Raw genomic sequence first — 22,077 nt, 5'->3', positions numbered from 1 at the left:
TTTGTATTCCTTTAGGGCATTTTGTACTGTTTCACCCCCTATTTCGTTTGATGAATTAATCACCGAACACCAACCACCCTCCTGGATCATTAAGTTGAAACAAACCACAAGAATGCAGTGTTCTCTTTGTGTGGCCACCGTTCGTATAGCCGAACGCCACGTGGTGAAGAAAACGGCGGCCATCTTGTCGCACAAATGCAGATAGCAGGACTTTGTCGTTGAGTGCCTGGAACTCTGGGGCAGCCACTCTACAACCCGAACACCGGTAAAAGCATACGAATGCCTGCTTCTGGTTGTGGCAAGCTAGGAGAACCCTGCTTGACGGTTTGTTCGACTAAAACTACCGAACCATTACTATATTATGAGCCAGGGGATTTATTCACATTTTGGATAGTTTCACTGATTTCCGTTCAGATAAAAACTCACAAACTAGACAGACTGCTACAGGTAAAACCGTGGAATTATTTCTGGGCAGACTTATCCAGAGCGGTTGGTCAAATCCTTCAACCCCATGGATATTTGACTGTGTTCGTGGGATCTGAGCGCGTTTCGGATATGTTGGGTGCTCAGATCCAAGCTACCTGGGGATATGTAGACTATGGGGGTTCGTTTATGCGAAATATGATTTTATGTACTTTAAAGTGATTTGTGGCTTTTATAACTGTGAAATATTTTCTGTACCTGAAAATATAATTGAGTTTACTACAGCCACTTAACCCAATTATCTCCAGGATGTAGAGGAGGGATTATACTCTTTGTGAGGGAGTGTTTTACATTGTAACTGTATGCTGATTGGTTATTGTGTTTGTGTCCCTGTCCCCAACAAGGTCCATGTGGGAGTATACCTTGCTTGGGGACTTGTATAAAAGGCCAGCTGTGGCATCCATTACACATTTTGTTTTACCCCTTCATGACTCATGTTTGGGGGATTGGGAGTTATAATCACTACACCTTCTTCTACACTTGGATTTCAGGAGATTCTGCACGGGTATACTCAGCTGGATTATAGGGGATCTGTTACACCGACATAGTTGAATAGCGTGATGCTGGCGGATGGTTTTGTCCCATTCGTTACGTGTCTTTTTGGACTTTACTGAATAACCCTGTATTATTTTACTGCCAAATGTAAAATAACTACAAAATATAATTTGACCACTAGGTGGCACTGGTAAGATAGCAACAGATGACTTGGTGACGTTCCATGATGCAACATTGACCTCGTTTTCATAGTTTTTAATAAGCTTTTCAAATGATATAATATTGATGGATAAACTTTTTTTTTTTTTTTTTATTCTTTATTTTTGGTATGCAGGTAGTTACAACAGTGCCTGTGTCGCCACAACAACATTGACAGGCTCGATTTTCGTAGACATATGATAGCATTATTGTGGCAAGTTGGGTATGCATACGTTTTTTAACTGAAAAAGGTTAAACAATAGCGTCATACGAAGTTATGGCAGAGTTAACAGCTCTTTTAAATTTTAGATATAACAAGTTTAGTACACGTTGATAAAACTTTATAGCTGAGTTACACATGCGTATTTAAGTAAGTATGCTACGATTAGTAAGTTACAAGCTTATGTGAAATTCTGTCAGGTGCAAATTTCTCCACCCTGCTTAAGATTAACCACCAGGGGGCAGCGAGTCACTGAGCTAGCCAGAATTAGCTTTCATGCAGGTTCAGGCAATTTTAGCTGATATCTATGCAGGTTAGCAGTGATTCTATCTATTGCATTAAAAGCAAGGATAATAATAAGGGGGTGTGCTATCCTAAATAATATACAGTGCTCTGCTGGAGTTTAGGTACATACATAGATATATATACAGCCGCTTAGCTACTCCTGCCGCTGCGCTGGGTCGGCTGGCATCCTGGCCGCCATAAAGTCCCTTATATTTCACGCTGGTTGCTTAATTGCTTCGGGACTTGCTAGCCAGGGGAGTGTTTGTTTTTGTGTTTCTTCCAGCATCAGCCTTGGGTGCAAATACTGCCTGCGTGCTGTGTCCGCTGCTTTGTGTGGGCAGAGTGAGAGTCCGCTAACGGTGCTTGGGGGCTACTAGCAGAGGTGTCTTGCTGGGCAGATGGCCCCCCGGACGGGAATGGTCGCTGCTTGGTCACCCGTCCCCTCAGTGCTGCTGCTGTCACCCGTACCTCCCGAGCGCCTGTTGCACGCTTGCTTTGGTGGCATGTGTGGTTGCGGGGGTTAGCATGGACATTGCCGCTTCCCTGTACGGCGGGATCTTCTTTCAGGAGCGGTTTTGTGAGTAGAGGACCCTGGGAGGGAAGTTTTACCTTCATGCAGTCGGCGCACGTGGCGCCCGCCATCTTGGAGGCGGCGATCTTGCTCCCCTGCCTCAAATGCAGAATCCCGCCCATGGCCACCGGGTGAGGACCGGGATCACCCCCCCGGTCCATAGGGGGGGGAACGGAGCCGGGTCTGCGCCGATCAGTGCTTTCGGTCGGGCTCTGTGGTGCAGGATAGCGAGGCAGCGGCCGTCTGCCTCGCTCACCGCCGGAGAAGGCCCGGGTTAGGGCACCATGATCCTCTCCCCTAGGGGACTGTAGCTCAGCGAGCCAGCCTCTCCCCAGGTCCAGCTGTACCTCGGCACTGGGCGTTTGTGCTGTCGGTCTGCCTGAGTTGAAAAACATAAGTTTTCAGCGTGTTGTTAGTGAAGTTTTGCCGGAGCCGCTCTGACCTGCGACCATCCAGCTCGGCGGCCCAGCCCCGCCCCCTGGATAAACTTTTTAAAATACATTTTTCTTTTAAAACATATAAAAAATGTTTTATATTTTTTTTTAATATATTTTAAAATATTTGTTATATATGATATTTTTTTTTTATATTTTAATATTTTGAAAAAATAACTTTGAACATTGAACCAAAAATATTCAATCTTTTGAAAAAGTTATCCGTAAATAATAGATTCGGGGCTTTATAAATAATCCTTAGTTGGACTCCCAACTTACAGGTAATCAGGACGAACGTTCCAGGAATCCCAATATAGCTTTAAGCAATGATGTAATCTCTTAAAATGAAGAGGTAACAGGCAATGGTTAAAATAAATGTTTCCCTGCAAAGCTCATGTATATTATTCTGCCTCCTTTACTCTTTAAATGGCATGTTAGGAATGTTTTGTTACAAAGGGATTGTTCCGTTACAAAGGGATTTTACCAGGGCTGGGGAAATTAAAGGAATCACGCTGTCCAATTAGCTATAAGCAGCACTCAGTGTGAGACAGTATGTGTGTGAGTACATTAGATGAAAAATAATAAAATAAAATTACGTTTAAAGAAACACATCCTCGCCTCTTGTTACTTTTCTTATATATAAAACTGGTGCTCCATCTCTATACATTGCTGACGTTTCTGACGTTTATACAAGTTTGTGTAAATATGAAAGCAAATAGGGCCATTTTTATTCATGAGCCCTGTAGTCTCTTTTTCTCTTCAGTAGCAGAAAAGGGAAAGCTTTATAACAATGATTGGGTTCCACTCAGTACAACCCTAAAGGTTTTGATTTCTATATTTAGTTTTATTTTATAGACTTTGAATGCAGACATGTTGCATGCAGACATTTGCTAAATATAATTGATAAGTAAACATAATATTAAACAACATGGGGTGGGACATTTCCCCATCAAGTGCCAAAGAAGCTAAAGCATCAAGTGGCCATTAAGGGGTTAAGAATGAGGAAAAATATACATCTCCCACTCTTTAATAAAAACACACCCTGCAGTTTCCATAGCAACAAGAAATGCTCTATATTTGTTTTCCGCAAGGTGCCTCCCTTAACTGTTTCCTTCCTGAAGATAGCATTGGCCCATCGCAATGAGAACAAACCCTTCTTGCAGGATTAATGATGTTACATGGTTCCAAATATCACTGTAATTAATGTTTTGTCAGCTTTTCTGACCAGGGTTGGGAGAACGCAATGGTGCATATTGTATTGACAAAAATATACATTTTGCAATTTTGATTTAATTCACTGAAATGTTGTATTTAATCAATAATCCCTTATATGTGTACAGGAATATAAATTAGATATGGCAAGACAAGCGCAAGGCAAGCGATAGTGTTTTAATCCTTAACAAGAGTTCACGGTAGCTCATGGCCTCTGTTCTGTTTAGACTGAGCAGCAATGGGAAACTGTGATTGGCTAAGAGTGTCACTGACTGCTTACAGCTATCACAGCATCCATTGTTGGTATCGGGATCTTCACTAGGGTCAAAAATTAACCAGGACTTGAGCCCCCAAATAATTATGTTACTCCTTCCTGAAGCTCCACCTCTGGCCACTAACCAAACTGCACACCTGCCCAATTCCACCACTTAACACACCTCTTGGCACACTCACAGTTACTTGTAGACACACACAGAGATACAGACACATACAAAGACACATACATAGACACAGACAATCACAAGTGCACACAGACACAAACACACACAGCATAGGCAGACACAGACGGTTACACGCAGGCTGATTGCATTGGCTGCAATGGGCCGGTGATGGAGATTTTTGATGTTTCCACCAGCTCACTAAGACATAGGCACCAAAAATATCCAGGATTATAGAATCCCACATTCAGGGCTCAAGCACCTTCAACCCTCTTACTAATTGAAATGATAATTTTTTTAAACAAAGGTGTAAGTCACTTTTTACTAAACTAGCACTGCGGACGTATTGTTCTGCCTTTTCTGTGTTGCTAAAAGAAAAGCTGAGTATTATGGGAAATGGAATCCACATACATCTGCAGTGCTAGCCTATCCATCTTTAGCATAACTAACACGGAACACATCAAGGTCACACTAACCATGTTTTATTTTCTTTTGAATTTGAGGAGCCTGATCCAGGGACAATGGCACTATCTACAATACCTTCCTTTGTTACAATCACACAGATCAATTTATCATTTTTTTTACTATAGTGCACTATTTGTCACTCGGCTATTTTATTGTCACTGTGATATTCCTCTGTATCTTTTGAGTCCACTTTTCACATAACATTGTATTCTCAGGATGTCATTCTCCAGTAGATATCTACATTCTTCGATAGGCTTTAGAAATGAATATATTCTCCTGAAAGAAATTATTTGTGGGAAATGAATGTGTCTTTCTCAACAGATCATTCAATGGTTGTATTTAATCTAAACTGATGAAATGCCTCTGCAATAAGTGGTACTGCTGATATGATATGACGATAATATAAATTCAACACCATAAAAATATATAATGTGTATTAACTTGCCTACACAAGAAAATGTTAAAAGCTTTGGAACGTTATTTATCAATGCCTTATATTTACATATAAGCAGGCTCTGGCTTTGTATACAAAGCATAGCTTGAACACATACTGGATAATGAAACAGTACTCCCGCTTGATCCATCCTTGGTGGGCCAGTCTTATTCTGGCTACATCTTAGTAACAAAGCCCCAGTTTCAAGTTTCACTGCATTACAGCATGTGATGTTGGTTAAACTGGAAAATGTATTGTACGATGAAATTCCGTAATACTCTATGCACTGCTTATTGTTCTCTATTGTATTTAGTCTTCATTGCTCATTGTGATAAAATGAGACCCACTCTTTTCATTCTGCCAAGTAATTTATCATCCTGGATGCTCAATAACGTAACTAGTGACTTACGTAAACATACTTTATGGCAAACCTCTTTATCTTCTGCTGAAAACAATGCAGAACAATAAAATGTATTATCAGTCACACTGAAAACGTTTATTTATAATTACTATTATCTTTTAAATTAAATTATCTTTTAAATATCTTTTAAACTACACTAGAAATGAACAGGAAATGAAATGTCTTCAAAATTACTTTGGATCTCAGACTTGCAGAGAGTGTAAATAGCATGTAAATAGTGTAATTTTGGAGAACATTGTTATTGGTATATTTTGATAAATAGTTTGTGAAGATAAACCATATACCAATACAGAATAATTGAATAATAGCAATGTTCCAGTTGGTAACAATATCAAGCACATAGATAATATGTAGCAAGGTCCTCCTTCTGACAGCTGATTGGACAGAATGGTAATGATCTGGCTGGTCAGCAGAGAGGGCAGAAGCCTACTGTATGCCAAAACACTACATGCTCAAATATCTGCAACAGGATGTCAGACTGCATATAGAGCTCTGCAGGCCTCCCAGCAGTCCACAATTCAGTGGGACAGTCCCAATTTCAACATAATGTGTTACATTTGATATACCAGGGAAAGAACCTTGGGCAGCACAGCACAGGTGCATCGTTAGACGCACTCACACTGTGTCGTGGGGAATAGGACCGTGCAGAGAGCACTTCAGCAGCACTTTCTGCATGGTCCTCTAAAATGGGGGGCTGACCAGACAGGCTGGACATACCCCTTCAGTGGACAGGTCACCCTTATCTCGGAGGGCCCTCCAATTATGGACATCATCAGTTACTCAAGTCACGTCACTGTTAACGGCCCCCTTACGGTCTTCCTATCCATTCAGATATCATACCTCCCAGTGTGGTGATCAGACATTTCTTTTAGCGGTATTGTAACAGGAAGGTTTTTTTGACAGTGTAACTGCCATTGAAGTCCATCTCAATTAAAATTGTTGGGAGAATATTTAAGCTAGGAAATCTTTATATACTTGCATCTGTTTGTATGTCTCACAGTAGGTTGAATGATGTGTTGCTGGAGGCTAGTCTTTAAAGTGAATAAAGTATTTTGGGTATTCTTGCCCCCCTGAACAGTGGTGATGTCTCTGTTATTTGGGAGGGGTATGGTGACAGAATCTGTAGATCTGCGTGCTGAAAGCTAAATAACTATGAGATAAAAGCATCGTTGTAAAGACATGTTGGGAGCACTAAGACGTATTAGTTCTTTCCTACAAAGAGAAGCAGCCTGAAGAGTTGATATCTGCCTGCTTAGTGAGCAACCCTGAAGAATTGTGGTGGTTTCTGGTGACAGCGGTGAAGGCACCAGCGACATCGGGGTCTGAGGGACGTACAACCTGTAAAAACCCTAAACATTCAGAAATAAAGCACTAGCACACAGATTTAGTGCACCTGGGAATCTAAGTTCTCTATTTATATATACACCCAAGACAAATAAACATCATATTCATGTTTAGACCTCAAAAGTCTGCCGCAGACAAAGTAACTCTGAAAGATAAAAATTCCACAATATTCCCAGAATACCGTGCTAAATATGCAAATAGACAGGATTTTATTTATAAGCACACCAAGTCTTTGATATAAGAAAAAAAAAAAAAGAATGAAACAATCAGATGCATCTCATATCCCTCTCCTCCAATCAGCTATGGGATCATAGCTATGACCTAGGCCCTCTGCTCCAGCTATGGCCTAGGCCCTCTGCTCCCCCGAACAGCCTTAGCTGATGTTTTATTTTAACCCCAGTAATCAGCGAACAAAATAACATATAATGGCAGCTGTGAGTAATGGAGCATTAAAAGTGGATGATGGCAGAGACTAGATTTCATTAGTAGGCTGAAAGCTTTAACTCCTTAAGGACACAACTTCTGGAATAAAAGGGAATCATGACAGAATATTTCCGCCATGTGTACTTAAGGGGTTAAACATGGCTGCTATGGTGTCACAAAAGAGCTGTAGATACTCCTACCACTCAAGGGTCATATTGTTTTATATATATATTTCTTAAACTGTGTTTTATAAAATAAGTGTGGACTGACAGACGTTTAACAAATAAATAGCTTCAGCAAAATTATATATTTTAAATGCGTAAAGTGTTCATTTAAAGTTTGGGCTTGTAGTTAGACCAGCTAGCAATATATATGATTAAAAAATCAGAGGAGTTTGTCAATAAAGCTAAAAAAAAGAATGTCCACGATTTTTAATATCCTGTTTATATATATGTAATTGGCAAAAATCTCAGATTTTTTTTTTTTTTTACAGTCCTGCTATTTTTGCCTAAAATACTCCAGATACTTCATCAAGTCATTGTTTAGCGAATCAATACTTGCAAATGTCAGGTTCGCTGTACCAGCCACATTTATTTTGTTACTTGGAATGAGCCTGCACGAAAGTTTACTTATCTCTTTTTCTTTATTTGACTTGCTTAACACAGCAATCGATTATGCATTTTTTGCCGCGACAATAACATTTACAGAGCTAAGCAAACACAGACATAAGGCGTCCAATTATGAGTTTGCTTTCTGTTTTTGTTCACAATCTCTCCACTGTGCTTTAATGAGTTTCAGACTGGGGCATTAAATACAGTTTAAGCTGCTTAATCCTGGGATTGAGAAATAAATTCAGGAGCCGTCTGCAGACACATCTCAGTTTTGTTTAATATATTATAGTTAGGTTCCAGTTGTCTTCTACTTGAAACTCAGAATGAATTATGGGAATGTAGATTTGTAACCATTTTATTGTCACATGTATATAAAATGCATTTAATTATCAGGATACAAAGCAGGTATCTGGATAAACCCCTTGGTGGCACAGTAAGCCTTGCAGAGCCGCTAGATATTTATTTTTTTCAATAAATGTTTTATTGGAGGTAGCTTCTTACAGTGCCAGATAACGTGTTTTTGAGGCGCCCAGAACAGCAATATAAAGTCCATCATGACCGCGATTACATTAACTCTTTATGATGCAGATGCAACTCTTAAAATTTCAAGTCCTGCACTACTAGCTATCAGCGGCAGACTGATAACTTGGGTAGATCAGTAATGGGCCGAGGGCCTGAGGCAGTCAGGGTTCCAGTTAAATAGCCATGATCTGGCTGAGGAGATCAAAGATCTTCCTGGCCAGAAAGCCATAATTACACACACATGTTACAGTGATAGGTTGGGCAGATAGGTTGCAGGGTCCAGTGCGATGGGAACCCTGTAACCTATCACACTGTAAAGGACCCCCCAGCCCCCTTCTTAGTGAGACCTGGCATTCACTTGCCAGGTCTCCTCCATCCTCTCACATGCGGGGAAGAGCAGGGGTCATGGGAGGGGAAGTGACATCACTTCCTGCCTGCTCTCCCATCTCCTACAGAGTGCTCATGGCTTGTGGGCTCTTTGAAAGCAAGGAGCAACCTGGCAAGCAAGGGTGGACTGACAGCTCTCAGGGGGTGCAGGGAGGGATGGGGCTTGGGTGGGTCAAGGGGCATAGGACTGTAGAGAATAGTTACAAATAGCACACCTGTAATATCTAATGTAGGGGTGTGTACACTCCAAGATCTACTTGTAAATGTAATGTGGATTTTAATGGTGATGTGGAATTGTTCGAAAAGCAGTGGTTGGATAAGAGATTAAGCCTAAAAATACTAATATACATTTCTAGAAACAAAACAAGCCGAATGTGAAATCATTCAGGCGCCATAACAATTTTATCGAAATTAGGTTGTTATGGTGTCAGGAGGTTGCCTGGCACTTTCTTATCTGAAGGAAATAAGCCGTTCTCCAATGGTTTTACCTCAAATGTTGTCTTCATTGCCAGATCTCCTAAATCCCCCAGTGGAATCCGGCCTCTTAAATTGTGTTACAGAGTTTGAAGAAGCATGTAGTGCCGATGGGCAAGGGTCAGCTGATGCTCTATGCCAATCAGTAGCTCTCTATTCATAAAACAGTTACCTCTTGTGTTAAGGTAGTTATGATCCAACTGAATTGTAATAATTTTACTGACTTTAAAAGGAAAAGAAGAGTTCACCCCACCAGGAATATAACCTGAGTACTGTGGAATATCCAGGTATGAAACTAATACTTGTAGTTTATCCAACTTAGGATTCTTTTTAGGATCTACCAATAAAGGAGCAACTTCTCAATTGACTTTAATAGTAAATGGAAGTCTAGGTTTCAGGCAGTAGAAGATGAATGCATGTGCTATTCACATTTTTGTTTTTTCCCGCAGAAATTTCAAATTTGCAGTGATGCTACTTCTGGGTGGGCATGTGCAAGTTAGTTCAACAAAGCATCACATTTTTGCCTCATTTGTAGTGATGTCCCGAACGGTTCGCTGGTGAATAGTTCCTGGTGAACATATTGTGTTTGCGTTTGCCACGGATGGCGAACATATGCGATGTTCGGTCCGCCCCCTATTTTTTTTTTTTTTTTGTCGTCTTTCAGCCAAATTTTCTAATACTAAGTAAAAAATTACTTAGCATTAGTAAATTGTGCCCCTACTCGCAATACCGCGAGTAGGGGCATGTCTATTAAACAGTGAGCAGCCTGTGGCTGCTCACTGTTAAAAAATAAAATAAAAATAAAAAAAGGGTCCCCCCTCCCTGAGCAGGTGGGGGCCCTAAAGTAAAAAAAAGGGGGAGGACAATAAGTTCTTTGGAATTTTCCCACGCTGTGTAAAATGACACTTAAACCAACCAATCAGAGTGTTCTAAGCCTAATTGCAGGGCGTGGCAAGGCTTTATAAGCCTTGACCTGCCCTGCAGAGCTCAGTACGCGGCGTGCCCTCGAAGGGTGAAGAAGGATTACTTTTTTTTGCGCTCGTTTTTTTTTTCTTTTTTTTTTCAAAGTGCAACGTCTATATTGGCTTTTTATTTGGCCTTTTTGGGGGCTGAAGAAAGAAGATTTTAGAAAAAAGAAGACATCTAATGGTAAGTTTATTTTTATTTATTTACAGTTTTTTTAGCTTTATTGACTCCCCCCTCATTATTTTTAGGGTGAGGGTGGTAGGTAGGGGGACCATTTTTTTTGGGGGGGGGGGGGGTGGGAGTGACTAGGGGTTTGGGGACCCCTAGTCACCTGTGGGGGACATTTTTTTTAGGGCCGCCACCCGCCGCTCAGGAGTGGGGGCGGGGGGGAGGACATTAGGTCCCCCCTATTGGTATTTAGGGCCCCCACCCGCCGCTCAGGGGTGGGGGCCAGGTGGGAGGACAATAGGTCCCCCCATTGGTATTTAGGGCCCCCACCCGCTGCTCAGAGGTGGGGTACGGGGGGGAGGACATTAGGTCCCCCCTATTGGTATTTAGGGCCCCCACCCGCTACTCAGGGGTGGGGGCTGGGGGGGAGGACAATAGGTCCCCCCCATTGGTATTTAGGGCCCCCACCCGCCGCTCAGGGGTGGGGGCCGGGGGGAGGACAATAGGTCCCCCCACTATTGGTATTTAGGGCCCCCACCCACCATTCAGGGGTGGGGGTCGGGGGGAGGACATTAGGTCCCCCCTATTGGTATTTAGGGCCCCCACTTGCCGCTCAGGGGTGGGGGCCGGGGGGGAGGACAATAGGTCCCCCCCTATTGGTATTTAGAGCCCCCACCCGCCGCTCAGGGGTGGGGGCCTGGGGGGAAGACAATAGGTCCCCCTATTGGTATTTAGGGCCCCCACCCGCCGCTCAGGGGTGGGGGCTGGGGGGGAGGACAATAGGTCCCCCCCTATTGGTATTTAGGACCCCCACCCGCCGCTCAGGGGTGGGGGCCGGGGGGAGGACAATAGGTCCCCCCACTATTGGTATTTAGGGCCCCCACCCACCGTTCAGGGGTGGGGGTTGGGGGGAGGACATTAGGTCCCCCCTATTGGTATTTAGGGCCCCCACTTGCCGCTCAGGGGTGGGGGCCGGGGGGGAGGACAATAGGACCCCCCCTATTGGTATTTAGGGCCCCCACCCGCCGCTCAGGGGTGGGGGCCTGGGGGGAAGACAAAGGTCCCCCTATTGGTATTTAGGGCCCCCACCCGCCGCTCAGGGGTGGGGGCTGGGGGGGAGGACAATATGTCCCCCCATTGTTATTTAGGGCCCCCACCCGCCGCTCAGGGGTGAGGGCCAGGGGGAGGACATTAGGTCCCCCCCCCCCCCCCGAATTTGTGTTTGGGGCCCCCACCCACCGCTCAGGGGTGGGGGCTGGGGGAAGGACATTAGGTCCCCCCCCTTATTCTTGTTTTGGGCCCCCACCCACCGCTCAGGTGGGTGGGGGCCCATCACTATTGTGGCCAGAAAGAGTCCCTGTGGGTTTTAAAATTCGCCTGCCTATTGAAGTCTATGGCGGTTTGCCGGGTTCGCCCGTTCGCGAACATTTGCGGAAGTTCGCGTTCGCTGTTCGCGAACGGCAAATTTCATGTTCGCGACATCACTACTCATTTGTCATCAATTTTAAAGATGGATTCCATGAAGTTTATGTTTGCTGTGTACTCTAGCTTTGAAACACAACTCAGGAAGAGATTCAAAGCTAGTGAACCACTCATGGACAGCTATTTCATTGTTAATGCTACTCATCAGCATGAGGTTGATTACTGGCTTGGTATTTGCGCTTGGCATTACTTGTGGAGCAAAAACCAAGAAAGTTATGGGATATATATATATATATATATATAGATAGATAGATAGATAGATAGATAGATAGATAGATATTTAACATATGTGAATCTTTATTAGACACATGTAGTTATATATATATATATATATATATATATTTTTTTTAAGACCAGAGGCCTGTATTTGTGGGAGGAGTTTGAATCTATTTTATGCTATAAAAACTCCCACTACCCTCTTACCTGGGCCGGTCTCGTTCAGGTGATAATTACAGTGCCTGTAGATTGTTGCACATCTGCTCTATATGTTTCAGGGCACATGCAAACTCAATGTGCCCCTCCAAGCTCTTTCCCAAGAAATTACTTACGGAGGTTAATCGGGCCAATCTTAGCTATCACTTACGCTTCCACCCCTCACCCCACTTGGTGGAATTCTTGGTTTCTGTATTTTCTATTGGTTTTCATACAGGTCTCATGGCACTTCTCTCAGGCACACAAGAATGCCCCAATTATTATCCGCCTATTCCAATCCCTTAACTGTAGATGCTCTACTGAACAAATAAGTCCATCTAGGTCTTAGGCTCATTTCTCATTAACTTGTTCAGACTTGGCGCACAAATCCCATCGGTGTTTATTTTTTCAAATATAAAGGCTTATCATTGATCTTTCAGCTCCTCATTCTTCACACACACCAAGCATTAACTCTCTCATTCCTGCTGAAGAATTTTCCCTCCATTACGCCAATGTCAACTTCGCCATGCAGGCCATTTTATACGCAGGTAAGCATGCTTAGCAAAACTGACATCTCTAAAGCTTTCAAGCTGCTACCAATTCACCCGTCCTTATGGCATATTCATGGTGTTAAGTGGAGGGATAACTATTACTTTTACACTAGACTTACTTTTGGTTCTAGGGGCAGTCCAAAACTGTTTGATATCTTCACAAAAACACTCTGCTGGCTGCTTCTCTGTCAGGGTGGCGGTCCAGTGCCCGGAACACAGACAGTGTCCGGGCGGCGGTGCAGGACCGGGACCCAGTATGCCTGATGTTCAGAGTAGGAGTCACAGTGTGGAGGTGGATTAGCAGGGTCTGGTGCAGGGTAACCGCACGCCCCCTGGTGTTGAGCACCAGCGTTTGTGCAGCCACATACCAAGACCCTGAATCAGCTTCAGCGGATACCAGGAACTAGGAGCTTAGAAATTAAGCAGACCTCCCAGGAGCTGAATAGGGAGGCTCTGCAGCAGGATAGTATCCAGTACTAGAAACAAGGCAAGACTAGAGATAGGCACCAAACATGAAAACAAGACAGAACTAATAGAACCCAGAACCAGAGAAAGATAGTAAGCTAAACCCAGAACATATACACAAGACATGAGGAAAACATGAACAAAACATGGGCATGACTGGACAGGACTGTACATACCAACTAAAACAAGACAAGATAACATAGGCAAAACAAGAGGAAAAATAACTAAGTACTACATATGGAAATCATGGGGATTTAGTACATTATATGATCATACATTGCATAAGCCTGCCAACAACGCCAATGTACCCCATATCTGGCAGGTCCTACACTGCCTAATGTATGCTAAAACATCCAAAGAAGACATATATAGCACTTACCTGCAAGAAAGGGCAGAAGCCATGAGCAGCTGCCTGCAGGACACTGAAACAAAAAGGAATGATGAAAAACAAACGGCTGTGGCAACATAAAACAAACATTTAAATGAATCCAAGAGACTGGGAAATCCAGGGACGGACTATAGGAATGAACCCAGAAATCCCAGCATAAAGAAAACCAGACATAGAATAGAAAACCAAAAAACCAAGAAAAACTAAACAAGAATAGTAAAACGAGTACTGGATACCAGAAGGCATTGCCAGACATCTCCACAGAACAGAGCAGGACGTGACATTCTCAATGTCGTTCGATATCCCACAGTGATTCAGTATCTCAACGACTTTCTCCTGGTAGAAACTGGTACACAGACACCTCAAGTATTTTCAGCACTACTGCCTGTTTCACCACATTAGGTATCCCTATTTCACCTGATAAGACTCTACTAGGTTGGGGTTCCTTTGCATCACCTTGGACATAGTCGTTTTTTAGGCAAGCCTTTCAGAGGAGAAACTAGTACACATTAGTGAGGAAATGGACCATTTCCTGCAGGCTGGTTCATGTACTCGTAGGGAGCTTCAGTTCCTACTGGGATCACTCAATTTTGCCATGCGAATCATCCCGCGGGGAAGGGCATTCATTTCTAGGTTTCTTTATCTACTTCCCAGCTTGTCTGATTATGCAGCCGTTCTCCGCGAGCCCCTGCCTTAGCTGATTTACGAATGTGGCAACATTTTCTTGTTGGAATGATATTTCTCTGATTATTTTCACCTCTTTCTCACCATCACGCTCTCCATCCCCACATCAGACATGCTCCCATCCTGAACTTTGCTATTCACAAGCTTGTGATGGACTAGCCAGCATTCTGTCTCACACCTGTTCACTATCACGTTCTGCACTCTCTGATATCACAAAACGGCTGATGATAGGGCGCTTAAAATTTATCATAGGTTTGCCATGGAATTTCATGTCCAGGAGCATTTCTCCATAGAATCCATTGTGGCATATTTCTTCTTTTTGCCACCTTCACCTTAAATTAGCACACAACACGATTTAACTTTATCTCACGAGGAGTCAACATCACATACTCACCAAGTATCATAGCAATCATATACCTTTTCTCACGTCCTATCCTATTAAAAGTATATTGCGGGATATAAATAATACAGATAAACCCCCTACTTAATACAGGTTACCAATTGATGGTCCAATATTCAAGCCCTCTCCGATTTACTGGACACACGACCATTCCACAGTCCCACAAATCAAGTAATTAAAACCACTAGTTATATTGCTTTCTATGGTTTTCAGACCCCACGAGTTTTCAGTAGCTAGAAAGACAGACATCATCTCTAGATTAAAAATATCTGATATCACTGAACATCACGATCACTATATACTTTCTCTACTTACCTCTAAAACAAACCAAATGACTCATCCATCCGCTATACCACTTTATCCCACCGAGAACAAGTGGTGCCCAGTTAAAATACTTGATTCCTACTTACCCACATACAGTCATGTCACACACAATTTACCACTTCTCTTACTGTCATGAACCTCTCTGACTACTGCTAAGATCATATTCTACATTAGAACACTTCTCGTAAGATTGGGTTTCAAGCCATCCTCTTTTTCGGGTCATTCATTTAGAATAGGGGCAGCTCCAGGCACTTTCAGCACCGACATATCATTAAAAATTGGGGAGATGGTAATCCTCAGTTTACAATCAGTACATACCTCACCCGGGAAAGAAATGAGGAAAGCTTTTAAATGTCTGGCCTTGTAAATGTGATGCAATAAAGTGTGATCTCCTTTGATAACTTTTTGCCCTCTTTTATTACAGGTCTACCCATACGTTGGTTACAGCACACCCCAACCAACTTTGTATTAACCCGATTTACGTATATTACTAAAATGTTTCCGACCACAAATATATATATATATAACCAATATAATATACCCTCTGTGTGTGTATTTATTATAATACAGACCAATAGTTAGTTTTGCAAAGTATCAAGCGTGCAAACCTGAGACTTAAATAGATAAAACAATTTATGCATTAATCGACAGAGCTATCTTACTGATATTTAATTATGCTTTCCCACATCAGTCCGATGTCAGTATGGGCTTCTAATTTAGAGGAAGTAGCATAAGAGAGACCTACTGACACACAGCATGAGTTAGACTAAGGGTCTAAGAAGATCATAAATTGTTATGGCAACATGCATACATCATCATTGGTGCCTAAGAGATTAATTTGTATCTCAGTATTGATTGGAATGGAGTCGTATCTGTATAAGGCTATCCCTCTTAAACATTCCTCAAAATAACTGACAGAGATTCGTTAACCCTTTCATTACCAGGCATTTTGTGTCTGAGAAGAATATTAGCCTGACATTTATTTGAAATGTGGGACACATAGCTAGCACATATGTATGTGATAAAATAGCAGTTATGTGTATAGATTGTATAGATTGCTGTTCAGATAAACAAAAAAAACATTTTAATTAGGAAAATGTATACCATTATGTTTCCGAATGTATTTGTTCTTCCTTTGGATAGATTGTGGCAATGTAAGATTGTGGTGGCTGTTTTATACATTTGTAGTGTGCTTGTGTGCTAGACTGATTTTTATTTGAGCTGATATCATTAGCACAGAGAGTAATAATATGTAGATATATACATATATAGATAGACAGACAGACAGATGTATTGAAAGACAGACAGACAGTGGAAAAAAGTAGACAAACAGACAGACCGACAGACAGATGTATTGAAAGACAGTGGATAAGTAGACAAACAGATAGACAGACATATATATTAAAAGACATACAAACAATGCATAAATAGACAGATAGACATGCAGACATGCAGACATAAATACATAGATAGATACATACATATATAAACAGACAGACAGATGGACAGATAGATATATTGAAGGACAGACAGACAGACTAATAGACAGATCACATTTCCATATTATTTATTAATTGGAATAAAAAATAATGCATGTATAATGCATTATTTTAACTCTTCAAGAGGCAGAGATTCCTGCAAATAAAATGGCAAAAACACACTCCTAGTTTTTAAACAAATGATCTTTGCATTAATGGAGAGCAGGACACAGACAGCCGGGCAGGTAGATTGCTGCAGGTTCAGTAAGATTTGAGAAGGAGGAGAATTTGTGGCTACTGGTATAAAACATGCCACTAGCTCCCACGTGGCAGCTCAGACACCTAAACAATGACACATCCAGCAGTGCTCATCCCCACGTTTTCTGTTATTTCATTCTCTCTTCCCCTCTATTGTGCTTATTTGTGTTCGGTGCTTTAGCATTACATGCAACATGGCTTGCTAATAAATAAGAGGGGAGAGACAGAGAAAGGAATGTATACTTGCATGCATAGATACAAAATGAGCAGGAAGATACCCTCTTTAACCCCTTAAGGACCAAACTTCTGGAATAAAAGGGAGTCATGACATGTCACACATGTCATGTGTCCTTAAGGGGTTAAAGAGAAATGCTCAAGGAAAATGCTGGATGGAGATAGACAGACAGATAGACAGACAGACAGATAATGAATTGTTCCACCTTAAGAAGGTGCTGTCACCGGCGTGTCTGAGCCGGAATAGCACAGTGCTGGAGGTGGGTGTTTATTCTATTGCTTGTGTTCACACATCCCGAACGATAATTACTGTCACTGCTTCCAGGACTGATGTGTTGATCAGGGGACAGGAGAATTGCAAGGGAATATAGCTACAACGCTTTTGTGTGTGTGTGTGTGTGTGTGTGTGGCGTGTGCTGTGCATGCAGTATGACCACCCCCTGTGATGTAAAATATGGGAGTCTCGGTGCTTGCAGTTTATAATTCATCAGTTTCAGCCAGTGAATATTGCTTCTTGGAATAGTGATGAAGGCAAAGGGGAAAAGAAAGCAGAACGTCTTACAATAAGCACCGTAGCAAGCTGTATTTAGCAGGAGAGCTTTTTCGTAGCCAAGTTATTTGATCTTCGGTGAGTAGTAAGATTAACCTTCTTATTGTGCGGCATTAAAAAAAAATATAATCTTTGACTCTGTGAAAGGATGGTTCTGGTAAATGTGTATTTTTTTGCAATCTGGCAATGTTTATTAAATTCACTTTCACAGACAGACAGAAAGGGTTGAGAGAGAGAGAGAAAGACTTCTTTTGTTAAAAGTGAATTATTGCTGTTATCTGTGTAACCCTTCACGTGCAGTTGAGTTGATGAATTTTAAAGTCAATCTTGTTGTCAATCTGTATCCTAACTAGCTCTTTAAATTAGCTGTCTAATGTAACCCTTTAAGCACTACAAGAGGATACGTTTAATTACTTGTAATTTAAATGGTAACTTTAGATCACCAGGATATGCTCATAATAAATATATAATAAATATATCATTTTTTGTATTTTCTTTTTTTTTGGCGTTATTGAAATCATAAGAAGGAACGTGCAGTTTTTTTTTTCCTTAGATACAAGACAGACCTAAAGCTGGTTCTTATAATATATGTTAGGATTATGCTGTTGAAACATGCAACTGATCAACTTCATTTGCTTGCATGTCAATGATGCCGAGTTCATTTGTTTTCTTCCTTGTTCATTTTCTTGTTATTGATTAACGAAGATGAATTGCACAAATGACACCAACCAAAATATTATGACTATATTTTATTATGGGCAAAGTAGGCTGATTGGGATTTGCTGTGATTTGCTGTAATGAATGCAGATGCTCTGACTCCCAGATGTGCTGAGAATCAGCCGTTATATTAATGTATTTTTAAAAAAAAAATAGATTTTTTTTGGTAAGGTTTTGCTGGAGAAAGGCAATCACTGAATTGTACATAAAAGTATTATAACCTCTTTTGTGCTAAAAAGTCACCCACCCAATTTCCAAATATTTGTCTTTTTTTGTTTCAATGACATACACAGTTGATAGACATGCCATGCGTGATTTACACAATGATTGGCATGACCACTATTTAGCATAGCCATTAGATTCTGTGTCCATTGATTGACATTGCCATTGGATTGTTTGCACCCTGATTGACATAAACATTGAATGACCTGGCCACTAGATTGACACGTGCCACACTTGACACACTAGTTAATACCTTATTACTTGTTCCCATCATGCTGATGATGATGATGTCTATAGATTATCTTAACCAGCTTGCCTCAATGTAATATGTACTCTAGTACAGGGTTCTGTAAACACTGGTCCTCCTGAGGTTGCTGAACTGCAACTCCCATGATTCTTTGAATGAAAAGATTAGCCAGAGAATCATGGGTGTTGTAGTTCAGCAGCATCTGGAGGGTCAGAGTTTGGAGAAGCCTGCTTTAGTAGATTGGCATCTGTTGGCATGTCTCGTTTTTCAAAAGTAATCAGTCTTTTGTTCTATAAAGAGCTTAATGTTTGTCTTCTAACGCCTGCTAGATTTAGTACAAAAAAGGGGGATTGCTCTAATCTTGTGGTGTTTTTTTTTTTTTTTTTTTAATAATCAACTATTTATTCTGATGTGTAGGGTTATGAAAAACAATTTTGGTACGTACTACGTATGTAAACATCTAGATATAAGAATGATAAAAAAGGCAAATAACTAAAAACATTTTTTTTAAATCAACAGTTTTTAGTATTATATTTAGCATTTTTTTATCCTCATGTTTATTTACTACAAGCATTCTACAAACTGATAACACTGATAAGATTAAGCAGGATTTTAGCGCTCTGCATAGAATTATCACTCCAAACATTCTGTGAATTGTAGTGATAGCTTTTTCACATGTTTGTTAACATGTTTATATTCCAGCAAGTTTTGAATTGTCTTTATTAAAACATTACTGGTAATTTCAGATTTTTAGTGCTGTCTGAAAAATGCTACCATAGAGGTTCAGATTTATGTGGACACAATTATTAACCATGTCAGTGGTAGGTAGATCCTCTTGATTTCCAGGGCTTACATGGCTTTCTGGAATCACAGTGATTAGAGACAGCTTAAAGCACAAGTAACAACCCAATTTTACTGATTGCTTGTGGCCAAGGACCAGCTTGTATCTATTATCAGGGGTGTAACTAATTGGTGTGGGCAAGGGTCCCCTTGCATATATATTTCTCCATAACGCCCATTGCTGCTGAATTACCCCTGCTTTCAATGCAACTACCTCTATGGAATGGGACGGGTCAAGGGATTCTGGTTGTCTAGTGGGAAACAAGAGAGCTAAGCGTAAGTGTATAATATTACATGCCCACCCATGCTGTGTGTGAAACACAATGTGTCGAGAAGAAGCCATGCTACCCTGGTATAAAGTGTTTCTGCTTCTTGCTAGACAGGGGGTACAGAGCTCTCGGGCCCCTGGAAACCGGTATCTGTATTCCTGTGACTCTAATTGCTATATCATAGTCTATCTTTCCCTGGGGTGTGAAGATGATAATTTAACCGCATCACTCGAGATATCGTTTCACTAATGAACATCCTCTGATACCAAGGCAGCGATCCGAAACTCAGCATTCAATGAACCGTAAAATGGACGTAATTCATTTCTATTAGCGCACACTGAATGACTTATTCAGCTCCATTGATACAATTTACCAAACTCTTGGCATCACTGAGATGCTGCTTCTATTTCTGCAACCTCTGGGATTTACACCTTGCTCGTCTGTGAAATGAAATCGCTTCCGCAACTGATTGTGAAAGTGAATGGAAAACAAAGAGTTAACCCAGTAAATAAGCGGTGATCAATAGCCAGCTGGAGAATAATCAATGTTAACATGATATTCTCAGTGTGCGGTATGTTAGATAAAGTAGAAAACAGGACGTTTGTAAACAGCACTAAGGTTGGAATAATCCTACCCATTAGCTGTCCTCTTTTATGGGGCGCAGAACAACATGTGTTTAGTAAACTTCCTCTAGATTAAACTCATTAGCTCCTTTACGTCTATCTTCTGTCCGTACTCCCACCTCTGATGCTCACCTTCAAGATTTCTCGAGGGCTGCACCGTTCCTGTGCAACTCGCTTCCCTCCTCCGTTAGATGCTCACCCAGTCTCCACTGGTTTAGGGCATTTTGGTCGCATGCATTTTGGTCGCATGCATTTTGGTCGCATGCATTTTGGTCGAGGCAATCTGGTCGCCATGCATTTTGGTCGCATGGCATTGTGATTGCATGGATTTTTGTCGCCATTTTTACCATAACAAAAAATATTTTTTTTTTTTGGTTTTGAACATATTTTAAGGTTGAATATAGTTAGGGAAGTAGTTTTGAGTGATTCCTGAAGTTTTTAAAAGATTTCAGTATGGCAGTTATTTGAATTCTACTTAGCGAATACAGTATACTAGTTACACAGAATGAGCGCACAATTGTAACCCGTAACCCGGAACCCACTACCCCTAACCCTATCCCTAACCCTAACCCTAACCCTAACCCTAACCCAAACCCTCTAACCCTAACCCTAACCCTAACCCTCTAACCCTAACCCTCTAACCCTAACCCTTACCCTAAGATATTGACACCTTATATTACCCAAATGACACCTTATATCAAAATGCGGCCAAAATGAATGGCGACCAAATTGCATGCGATCAAAATGCACAAACAGTGTAATTCGACCAATTTGTCACGACCAAAATGCATGCGACCAAATTGCATGCGATCAAAATGGTTGATACCGTGTGTATATAATGAATGCAGTGTGTGCGTATGAATGCAGTGTGTGCGTATGAATGCAGTGTGTGCGGATGAGTTCAGTGTGCGGATGAGTTCAGTGTGCGGATGAGTGCAGTGCGTGTATGAGTGCAGTGCGTGCAGTGTGTGTGTATGAGTGCAGTGTGTGTGCGTATTGAATATTTATTTTCAGTGTGTGTATATAATGAATGCAGTGTGTATGAGTGTAGTGCGTGTATGAGTGCAGTGTGTATGAGTGCGTGAGTGCAGTGCGTGAGTGCAGTGTGTGTATGAGTGCAGTGTGTGTGTGTGTGTGTGTATGAGTGCAGTGTGAGTGCAGTGTGTGTGTGTATGAGTGCAGTGTGTGTGTGTATGAGTGCAGTGTGTGTGCGTATATATTAATTGAATATTTATTTCCAGTGTGTGTGTGTATAATGAATGCAGTGTGTGTGTATGAATGCAGTGTGTGTGTGTATGAGTGCAGTGTGTGTGAGTGCAGTGTGTGTGTGAGTGCGAGTGCAGTGTGTGTGTATGAGTGCAGTGTGTGTGTATGAGTGCAGTGTG

The 22,077-nt window shown here is 41.5% G+C and overlaps 1 protein-coding gene across 6 annotated transcripts in view; it reads left to right on the top strand.

Moving 5' to 3' along the window:
* Positions 1 to 22,077, top strand: part of DLG2 (discs large MAGUK scaffold protein 2) — a 1,308,393-nt gene that overhangs the window by 1,091,653 nt on the left and 194,663 nt on the right. The window contains exon 1 of one of the 6 annotated variants that reach the window (XM_063431339.1): positions 17,631 to 17,852. The exons of the other annotated variants lie outside the window; for them this stretch is intronic. The gene's annotated coding sequence lies outside the window, so the exon portion shown is untranslated. Of the gene's footprint in view, positions 1 to 17,630; positions 17,853 to 22,077 lie in introns of those variants that run through there. 6 annotated transcript variants of the gene reach the window in all.

This window comes from Pelobates fuscus, chromosome 1, assembly GCF_036172605.1.
Source record: "Pelobates fuscus isolate aPelFus1 chromosome 1, aPelFus1.pri, whole genome shotgun sequence".
Lineage (NCBI taxonomy): Eukaryota > Metazoa > Chordata > Amphibia > Anura > Pelobatidae > Pelobates > Pelobates fuscus.
Note: the sequence above shows the minus strand (reverse complement) of the source record. Positions and strands in the feature narration are given on the sequence as shown.